Genomic DNA, 11,556 nt, shown 5'->3' with positions numbered 1-11,556 from the left:
TCCAGCATGACAACGACCCGAAACACACAGCCAGGGCAACTAAGGAGTGGCTCCGTAAGAAGCATCTCAAGGTCCTGGAGTGGCCTAGCCAGTCTCCAGACCTGAACCCAATAGCAAATCTTTGGAGGGAGCTGAAAGTCCGTATTGCCCAGCGACAGCCTCGAAACCTGAAGGATCTGGAGAAGGTCTGTATGGAGGAGTGGGCCAAAATCCCTGCTGCAGTGTGTGCAAACCTGGTCAAGACCTACAGGAAACGTATGATCTCTGTAATTGCAAACAAAGGTTTCTGTACCAAATATTAAGTTCTGCTTTTCTGATGTATCAAATACTTATGTCATGCAATAAAATACAATGTGATTTTCTGGATTTTTGTTTTAGATTCAGTCTCTAACAGTTGAAGTGTACCTATGATAAAAAATTACAGACCTCTACATGCTTTATAAGTAGGAAAACCTGCAAAATCAGCAGTGTATCAAATACTTGTTCACCCCACTGTATAAGATAGCTTCTAGATTTAAAACACAAAACTACAGGGAAGAATTACGTTTATTTGTTCAGGAAAAAATATAAAGAAAGATGTCTTCCATTTAAAAGGTACAAAAGTAAATGATATACTTGAAACAATCCAGTTATAGATCCACTAACAAGCCCTTATTTGCATACATTGACCAAGAAACATTGACCCCATGATTTGGAATTGTCGCCATTACTGTGGTGAAATAATAATAACGAATGAATAGGTTTTTTCCCCTAGCCTGGTCGCTGATCGGTTTGTTGTGTCTTGCCAACTGCTTTAATCAGCAAAACAGCAGAAACGGATCAGGGACCAGGCTATAATAGAACACATTGAGCCTCCCTCAGGCATTGCCCTAGCTCAGCTTTGAATCAACAACAAAGGTCACTATGACATAATTTGTTTTTGTTTATTATGTCATTATGTTTACATTGAGGGCGACAGAGTTATAAATCCTCAAAATAATAGTAATTATTCCCCTTTACGACGTTTGTCTTGACCCCAGCTACAGTGGAGAAAGACAGGGCTTAAGAAAGGAAATGGTATACGATACAATACCTCCATTGGCTGAGACGTTCGGTAATAGGACAGAATGCACAAACAAAGTTGTTTTTCTCACTTGCATATCAACACACAATCCAGATACACTTGAGAGAAAAGTAATTGAAGTAACGACCGGGAAATTATGCAGAGATGTTCAGAGCGCAAAGTTTGGATGACGGTCAGGGGACATCATTACATTACTAAGCGGTTTGCTTAAGTTCGTTATTGCTAATAGGATGACCCAATATAATCTGTTCCTTAAACCTAATCAATGACCCAAGACTAATTCTGCAGGGCAAATTGACCAATCCTAATATCATTGGTCCGAATGCTGTGCCATCATAAAAGGAACTGGTGGGAACCATGAACAGATATTCTGCAAGTCAACCTATTATCCACCAGGCCACGAATGTGCAATCATTCTGAGCTCGTGGCGGCAATAGATCTCCCAGATTGACATTGAGATTACTTATTCCTAACCTGGGGTTACAGGGATCAAAGTAATTGGGATTAGCTGTATTTCTGTGTTTGTTTATAATGTAACGATGAGCAGTCTTTTTGCGTTTCCTCTCGACGACATGCACACAGACATTTTAACATCCATTAAAAAAAACATCACAATCAAAGGAAATATTGATAACTGTAAGATTGAGGACATGTAAGTAACTCCAGTCGGTCAGTTAGTCTTTTTAATGTAGAAATAGACTGGTAATGTGGGTATGGCATTAGAACGCCATGTATTTATTGGGCCAGAGTGTGGAACTGTCTGCCTGATGTTCACTGATGTATTAATCTGGTATCATCTGTCCTCAAACTGACCCAAGATCAGCGGTAAAAGGCCAGGGCTTCAAAGTTCACCTCCTACATCTGACATGTATCATTTTCTCTGACAACAATTATTTTTTTAAACTATTCAATTCAATAAACTATCTTAAAGCAACAAAAAAAGCTGGTTTAATTAAAACTGTTCAAGGTATGTACATCAATCTGCATAGAACACACAATTATAACTGAAAATACAAAATCCACTGACGCACCCCCCCCCCCCAAAGAAAGTATCTGTTATAACCATTCTCAAAACAAGACGCATTATAAAGCCACACACCTTGCGTTCAGAAATCTGAGCAATTATATCAAAATAATAATAATCTGCTTCTCTATAATCGTCTTAAACGTTTGCTCCTTTGTCGTTTCCCTCCGTCCCTGTACACCCCACCCCTCCCTTTTTATATATATCATAATCTCTTATGGTAAACTGTATAGGGAAAGTGCTATGGAATCGCAGCCCCCTTCCCACCACCCATCCGTCCATCCAGCCACCCCCCATTCACAGGGCGTTGTTATTAAAGTGCATTAGCATTAGCAACCATGCTAATTCCCATGGTCCTTGCTCCTCCAGGCCTCTAGGGGGAGCCACTGACCCAGCCACTAGGTCTCACACCAGGCTGAAGCCCTCGTACTGCTCCACGGCCTGGGTGAGACGGCGGTGCAGGGTCTCTTTGGTCTGGTAGCGGGGCATGTCCAGCAGGTTGTAGCAGGTGTGGGCCACGGGCAGATAGTGCTCCTCGGCCGACGTGGACTGGATGGAGATGCGGAGGCTCTCCATGCCATGGATGGGGATGCGGTCGCTGCCCGTCAGGAATACTGGGAAAGAAGGGACAGTAAAAGGGGAGGGCCAGTGTTAGCATTAGGTATAGCATTATAGTTGAGAGAGGGAGGGATAGCGTTAGCTTAAGATGTACTGTATTATTGAGGCTGAGATACTGGCTGAGTACTAATACTCAAGCGGCTTTCTTTCCTCGTCTTCTTTCCTTGTAGTGTTAGGAATAGATAACATTGAGCTTGAGCCACTGGCTAAGTCCCAATACTAAGTGCCCATTTAGACCTTGAGTAAAACTACAGATTGTCATAGTGATTATTTAACGAGGTGTTGGCTGAGGGCTCTACTTAGTACTTACATAAGACCTGAGGGCTCTACTCAGTATTTACATAAGAACTGAGGGCTCTACTTAATACTTACATAAGAACTGAGGACTCTGCTTAATACTTACATAAGCAACGAGGGCTCTACTTAGTATTTACATAAGAACTGAGGGCTCTACTTAATACTTACATAAGAACCAAGGGGCTCTACTCAGTATTTACATAAGAACCGAGGGCTCTACTCAGTATTTACATAAGAACCGAGGGCTCTACTTTGTACTTACATAAGAACCGCTTCTTCTTTTCCAGAGGGAACTCATGGAATACCTCCCAAAACATCCTCACAGTCGGATGAGTAGCTGAATACTCTCCTTTGTAAACTGCATTCTGTAGTAGAAAAGCCAAAACAACATAATATGGTTATATTCACAAGGCCGCAGGGCCAGACGGATTACCAGGACGTGTACTCCGAGCATGTGCTGACCAACTGGCAAGTGTCTTCACTGACATTTTCAACATGTCCCTGACTGAGTCTGTAATACCAACAGGTTTCAAGCAGACCACCATAGTCCCTGTGCCCAAGGACACTAAGATAACCTGCCTAAATGACTACCGACCCGTAGCACTCACGTCTGTAGCCATGAAGTGCTTTGAAAGGCTGGTCATGGCTCACATCAACACCATTATCCCAGAAACCCTAGTCCCACTCCAATTTGCATACCGCCCCAACAGATCCACAGATGACGCAATCTCTATTGCACTCCACACTGCCCTTTCCCACCTGGACAAGAGGAACACCTACAGTGGGGGAAAAAAAGTATTTAGTCAGCCACCAATTGTGCAAGTTCTCCCAATTAAAAAGATGAGAGGCCTGTAATTTTCATCATAGGTAAACGTCAACTATGACAGACAAAATGAGAAAAAAAAATCCAGAAAATCACATTGTAGGATTTTTAATGAATTTATTTGCAAATTATGGTGGAAAATAAGTATTTGGTCAATAACAAGTCTTCACAAGGTTTTCACACACTGTTGCTGGTATTTTGGCCCATTCCTCCATGCAGATCTCCTCTAGAGCAGTGATGTTTTGGGGCTGTCGCTGGGCAACACAGACTTTCAAGTCCCTCCAAAGATTTTCTATGGGGTTTAGATCTGGAGACTGGCTAGGCCACTCCAGGACCTTGAAATGCTTCATACGAAGCCACTCCTTCATTGCCCGGGCGGTGTGTTTGGGATCATTGTCATGCTAAAAGACCCAGCCACGTTTCATCTTCAATGCCCTTGCTGATGGAAGGAGGTTTTCACTCAAAATCTCACGATACATGGCCCCATTCATTCTTTCCTTTACACGGATCAGTCGTCCTGGTCCCTTTGCAGAAAAAACAGCCCCAAAGCATGATGTTTCCACCCCCATGCTTCACAGTAGGTATGGTGTTCTTTGGATGCAACTCAGCATTCTTTGTCCTCCAAACACGATGAGTTGAGTTTTTACCAAAAAGTTCTATTTTGGTTTCATCTGACCATATGACATTCTCCCAATCCTCTTCTGGATCATCCAAATGCACTCTAGCAAACTTCAGACGGGCCTGGACATGTACTGGCTTAAGCAGGGGGACACGTCTGGCACTGCAGGATTTGAGTCCCTGGCGGCGTAGTGTGTTACTGATGGTAGGCTTTGTTACTTTGGTCCCAGCTCTCTGCAGGTCATTCACTAGGTCCCCCCCGTGTGGTTCTGGGATTTTTGCTCACCGTTCTTGTGATCATTTTGACCCCACAGGGTGAGATCTTGCGTGGAGCCCCAGATCGAGGGAGATTATCAGTGGTCTTGTATGTCTTCCATTTTCTAATAATTGCTTCCACAGTTGATTTCTTCAAACCAAGCTGCTTACCTATTGCAGATTCAGTCTTCAGTCTTCCCACTGTTTGAGGTTGTGGACAGGTGTCTTTTATACGTTCAAACAGGTGCCATTAATACAGGTAACAGAGGAGCCTCTTAAAGAAGAAGTTACAGGTCTGTGAGAGCCAGAAGTCTTGCTTGTTTGTAGGTGACAAAATACTTATTTTCCATCATAATTTGCTAATAAATTCATTAAAAATCCTACAATGTGATTTTCTGGATTTTTTTTCTCAATTTGTCTGTAATAGTTGACGTGTACCTATGATGAAAATTACAGGCCTCTCTCATCTTTTAAGGTGGGAGAACTTGCACAATTGGTGGCTGACTAAATACTTTTTTTCCCCACTGTACGTGAGAATGCTATTCATTGACTACAGCTCAGTGTTCAACACCATAGTGCCCTCAAAGCTCATCACTAAGCTAAGGATCCTGGGACTAAACACCTCCCTCTGCAACTGGATCCTGGACTTCCTGACGGGCCTCCCCCAGGTGGTAAGGGTAGGTAACAACACATCTGCCACGCTGATCCTCAACACGGGGGCCCCTCAGGGGTGCGTGCTCAGTCCCCTCCTGTACTCCCTGTTCACCCATGACTGCATGGCCAGGCACGACTCCAACACCATCATTAAGTTTGCCGACGACAACAGTGGTAGGCCTGATCACCGACAACGATGAGACAGCCTATAGGGAGGAGGTCAGAGACCTGGCCGTGTGGTGCCAGGATAACAACCTCTCCCTCAACGTGATCAAGACAAAGGAGATGATTGTGGACTACAGGAAAAAAAAGAGGACTGAGCACGTCCCCATTCTCATTGAAGGGGCTGTAGTGGAACAGGTTGAGAGCTTCAAGTTCCTTGGTGTCCACATCACCAACGAACTATCATGGTCCAAACACACCAAGACAGTCGTGAAGAGGGCACGACAAAACCTATTCCCCCTCAGGAGACTGAAAAGATTTGGCATGGGTCCTCAGATCCTCAAAAAGTTCTACAGCTGCACCATCGAGAGCATCCTGACTGGTTGCATCACCGCCTGGTATGGCAACTGCTCGGCCTCCGACCGCAAGGCACTACAGAGGGTAGTGCGTACAGCCCAGTACATCACTGGGGTCAAGCTTCCTGCCATCCAGGACCTCTATACCAGGCAGTGTCAGAGGAAGGCCCTAAAAATTGTCAAAGACTCAAGCCACCCTAGTCATAGACTGTTCTCTCTGCTACTGCACGGCAAGCGGTACCGGAGCGCCAAGTCTAAGTCCAAAAGGCTTTTCAACAGCTTCTACCCCCAAGCCATAAGACTCCTGAACAGCTAATCATGGCTACCCGGACTATTTGCACTGCCCCCCCCACACCCCACCCCCCTCTTTTACGCTGCTGCTACTCTGTTTACTATTTATGCATAGTCACTTTAACTCTACCCACATGTACATATGACCTCAATTACCTCGACTAGCCGGTGCCCCCGCACATTGACTCTGTACCGGTACCCCCCTGTATATAGCCTCCCTACTGCTATTTTATTTTACTGCTGCTCTTTAGCTATTTGCTTTTATTTTTCTTAATTAACACTTTTTTATTTTACATTTTTCTTTAAAAAACTGCATTGTTGGTTAAGGGCTTGTAAGTAAGCATTTCACTGTAATGTCTACACCTGTTGTATTCGGCGCATGTGGCAAATACAATTTGATTTGATTTGATTTATATTAGGGACAGTTATGTAACTGAAGTTGGCCAACTGCTATGATTTCTATATAAAGCATTCCACCTGGTCACTATCATTAAGTGTTATTCAGAGTTAGAACATGTTTCCTTCATATGTAACAGCCTGCGGAATTCCTCACAGACCTGTGTGTGTGTGTGTGTGTGTGTGTGTGTGTGTGTGTGTGTGTTTGTTAGCCCAACCTAACCTAACCGCAGCGTTCAAACTTCATACACATTTCCCACATTCGGAGCAGTGCTGTGAAAACGCCCCACTTACGCATGTTGTCAATATCCTGCACACAACACTCGCAGTAAACACAGATCACAGGCCCCTTACATTCATGTGAAGACATCAACATGCCAAACAAATCCAGGAGAAGCCCAGTGCACATTACTTACGGTGACCTTGACCTTTTGAATTTCCTCCGTTAGCCAATGGCTAATCCCCATGCCCTCCCCGGCTCCACCCTTAGCGAGCGAAACATGTCCCGACGCTCAAACTTGACCAGGCAGACGCTCAAACTTCCTGGTTTCTGACTGAAGTATTTTGTCTAATTGGCTATGCCCTCGAGAACTGCCTGGTCAAGACAGGTTCGTTGTAGTGATGGGTCAACAATTAAAACAATTATTTGATTAGTTTTGACACTGTGCTTTGCAGTATGGCATCAACTGTTCCATTATATTTCACACCCTCCCAGTTCTCTGGTCTCCTGTCAACACCAGTGTTATCCATGGATGTTTGACTCAGTGATTGACTGCCCTGGGGTGTATTCACTCGAAACCAAACGGAAACAAACGGGATGAAACGGGGAGGGACCTACCTGAATTTGTCCAATAGAAACTCACATTTTTGTTGCGAAACGTTTTGCTATTTTTTGCTACGGTGTGCACCAATTCTCTGCATTAGCAAACATTAGCTTCTACCATTAACATTCTCCATCACCTACCATTAGCATTACCACTCACATTCTTCATCACCTAGCATTAGCATTACCACTCACAAATCTCCATCACCTACCATTAGGGTTAACTTCCCATGACCTACCATTAGGGTTAGCTTAGCATGACCTACCATTAGGGTTAGCTTAGCATCACCTACCATTAGGGTTAGCTTAGCATCACCTACCATTAGGGTTAGCTTAGCATCACCTACCATTAGGGTTAGCATGAGCGTTAGCATTATAGCTCACCTTCTCCATTTCCTCCCAGTTATAGTTGTTGTTTCCCACCACCATGGCCATGAGCTCGGAGGGCTGGAACAGCGACAGGATCTTCCCACCGCACACCTTCAGGAACCCAGAGGAGAAGGCCTGGTACAGCTCGCTCACCGAGTCCCCGAACATGTACTTCAGGTAGGCCTCCACAAACTCCTCCCTGACACAGAGAGAGACACACAGACAGACATAAACAACACAAATAATACTGAGCCATACGGTTTACCATCCTAATTTTGGAGATCCAATCAGTAGTCTGGTTGTATAGTTAACAACCAGGGACAGCCTTTTGGGGGCCCTATGCAAGCCCTCTTGGCAGCAGAGAGAAACATTTGACATATTAATAATTTCCTGCAATTCTACACATTTTGCCATGAGGTTAGAGAACATGTAACAGTTTTAAAGCACATTTTCTGCAATTCTACACATTTTGCCATGGGGCAGAGAGAAAGTTTTGCAGTTGTGAAACTAATTTCATGCAATTCAACTATTTGCCATGGGGCGGAGAGAAAATGTTACAGTTTTAAAGCTATTTTACTGAAATTCTGCACATTTTGCCATGACTTATGCCATGTTCGTATGATTTTTGAGTGAGAGTAATCCCCTGTAACCATTTAAATTCTTATTAAAAGTACCATTTGTTGTTGCTTAAACCCCTACCTGTCTCATGTTGTTGCACTACGTGATGTAACAAGCCCCTCCACCTACGGCCATGCCACACAGTAGGCTTCAGAGGGGTTGTCTGCCCTAAGATCGCCATCATGGTGAAGACTACATGGCCCATAACCCACTGCTATACAGGTCACCTGGCTTGAGTGGCCTCATTATGGTTTAAATTAACTGCACCTGGGCTGTATTGGGGGTTTTCCACACAGAGAGCAGCAGGAGATGCTGAAGACTATCCAAGCTCCATGGAACTTTGTTTAAACGAAGGACTTTGCTTCAGTTTGATGATTGAGTAAGTTATACTCTGACAGAGCTAGGCCTTTTGATTTAGTTTGTCATTACTGTATTATTTGATCAAATCAAACTTTATTTGTCACATACAAGTGTTTAGCAGATGTTATAGCACGTGTAGCGAAATGCTTGTGCTTCTAGCTCCGACAGTGCAGTAATATCTAACAAGTAATATCTAACAATTTCACAACATATACCTAATACACACAAAACTAGTAAGGAATGGAATTTAAGAAAATATACATATATGGACAAGCAATGACAGAGCGGCATGGACTAAGATACAGTAGAATATTATAGAATGGAATGCAGTATATGCATATGAGATGATGTCAGTTTAATTCAATAAGAGAAAATATGCTGTCAAATTTGTAGAACTGTAGATGAGTAGTGCAAGATATGTAAACATTATTAAAGTGACTAGTGTTCCATTTCTTAAAGTGGCCAGTGATTTCAATAGGCAGCAGCAGCCTCTAATGTGCTAGTGATGGCTATTTAACAGTCTGATGGCCTTGAGATAGAAACTGATTTTCAATCTCTCGGTCCCGACTTTGATGCACCTGTACTGACCTCGCCTTCTGGATGATGGTGGGGTGAACAGGCAGTGGCTCGGGTGATTAACAAGTTTGTCAGTAAAATTAATCATACGGGGATGATTTCTGTATTTTGAACGTTACATATCTTGAAAACTTGATTGCTGACATTCCCAAAATGTTTTGCTTATGTCAACAATGGACGAATGAAACAAATACCAGAAGATAGTTTTTGGGTGGAGTTTTCCTTTAAGACTGGAACTGTACATGTTGTGCCTATGTCAGTATTGCTTCATTCTCATGGCAGGCCTATCCCCTCAGGAGGGGACTAGGAATCTGTGAGGATAGAGAATAGCAGTGAGAGCAGCACTAAGGTCACGTCCCAAATGGCACCCTATTCCCCTGTATAGTGCACTACTTTAAAGGCAATGGGGTGCCATTTGGGATGCAGCCTAACTGTCGCTCCCAGGAGGATGTGTCACATGGGGCCGTGTTCTGCTTTCTGGAGACGCGCTCTACTGGGCAGATTGGAGACCCATGGCCACTGCCCCGGCCAATCAAAACAGATTAAAATAGACCACACATAACCCACCACCATAACCATCTATAATTGAGATCCAAAGCTTTATCAGATGACATGAGAGAGACATCCATCTTGAATTGAGTCACTTAAGTGGATGGGTACTGTGCATTGGAGCTCTACGCATTAATACTTTAATCATAGTAATAAACAACCATGGCAGTTAAAGGATGGGACTTCCCCCGATTCCTTTCTCTCATTTGGTCAGGAACTTAACTGGTAAAGAACTTCATCTTTAACACAGAACATGACGGAAAGAGAGTCAACTGGGCCCTTGCACACAGGATAGAGAGAGTCAACTGGGCCCTTGCACACAGGATAGAGAGAGTCAACTGGGCCCTTGCACAAAGGATAGAGAGAGAGTCAACTGGGCCCTTGCACAAAGGATAGAGAGAGTCAACTGGGTCCTGTGAGGAGGATAAGATGGTGATGGCAGTGTGTGTCAGGCCTGTAGCTCTGCACACACATTTCAGCACAGCATGGCCCAGGGAGGATGTGTGAACTCTGTGTAGCAACATGGTTGGCCACCCACCTGATTTCCTGACAGATACTGTAGCAGCCAGCTACAGAGACGTCAGGAGGGCTGCAGGGGAATAGGAACGTTGCTCTTTGGCCTACTCTCCCTTTCTTACTTAAACACATACTTGTGGCTAATACACACACTGACTCAGTCACACACACACTCCCCAGCCTCTCCCTCCAGAGATCTAACTGGCGAGCCCCACAGCCATAAATAAAACACTCGATCTGACAAACAGCAATGAGGAATGGGAGCGGGAAACTTGCCATTGCATCTGTGGGCTCCACAACTCCACTCACAATAAACAAAGCTCCCTCGGTGTAATGAAGAGGAAAGGTGACTCAACGTATTGTTTAGCAGCTTTTTCCTGACCGTGTGACCTGCCCAGAAACTCTGGGCTGCAGTTATAGTCTGATTTCACACATTACATTACAGCCTGTAAGTAGGAAAAACTCCTGGCCCTGGCATTATGCTTTCACACATTTATATTTTAGTCATTTTAGCAGATGCTTCTATCCACAGTGATAGGAGCAATTAGGGTTAAGTGTGTTGCTCACGGGCACAGACAGATTTGTCACCTCAGGGATTCGAACCTATGACCTTTCAGTTACTGGCCCAACGCTCTTAACCACTAGGCTACCTGCCACTCGAAAATGATAGATATGCCTGCACTTCAAGTCATAACGGACAGCCTTCGAAATGGCCTTCGTAGTCCGACTCTCTGTTTTGGCAGGATGAAGGGGTTCTGTTTTCCCTCCTCTCTCTCGGTGGAGGCCCTGAGGATTTGGCCCCGCAGCCAAATGGCTAGTCAAAGTATAATGAGGATTTGTGGAGAGACGTGGGCTGCTGTTCTGAACCCAATCTCAGCTGGGAACATCCCCATCTGTTCAACACAAGCTTCCAGCACACTCCCGTACTCTCACCTCAATGGACTCCTCCACACGGTGCTCTAACTCCGTGTCAGTGACAGATGCGCCGCCTCAAAATACAGTGAGCTCCAAAAGTGTTGGGACAGTGAACTGTTTTTGGTTGTTTTGGCTCTGTACTCCAGCACTTTAGATTTGAAATGATATAATGACTATGCGGTTACATTCATGTGGATGCTACCCCCCTCACCCCCCAAAAATGCTAACCTCCCCTGTTATTGTAATGGTGAGAGGTTAGGATATCTTTATTTT

At 44.3% G+C, this 11,556-nt stretch overlaps 1 pseudogene; it reads right to left on the bottom strand.

The window, feature by feature from the left end:
- Nucleotides 1–528: 528 nt before the first annotated feature.
- The window catches only part of LOC123486588, a 35,218-nt pseudogene continuing 24,190 nt past the window's right edge, over nt 529–11,556 (bottom strand).

The sequence above is a fragment of the Coregonus clupeaformis genome, unplaced genomic scaffold, assembly GCF_020615455.1.
Source record: "Coregonus clupeaformis isolate EN_2021a unplaced genomic scaffold, ASM2061545v1 scaf1287, whole genome shotgun sequence".
In the NCBI taxonomy this organism is placed as follows: domain Eukaryota; kingdom Metazoa; phylum Chordata; class Actinopteri; order Salmoniformes; family Salmonidae; genus Coregonus; species Coregonus clupeaformis.
This window is presented reverse-complemented; position numbering and strand designations above follow the sequence as displayed.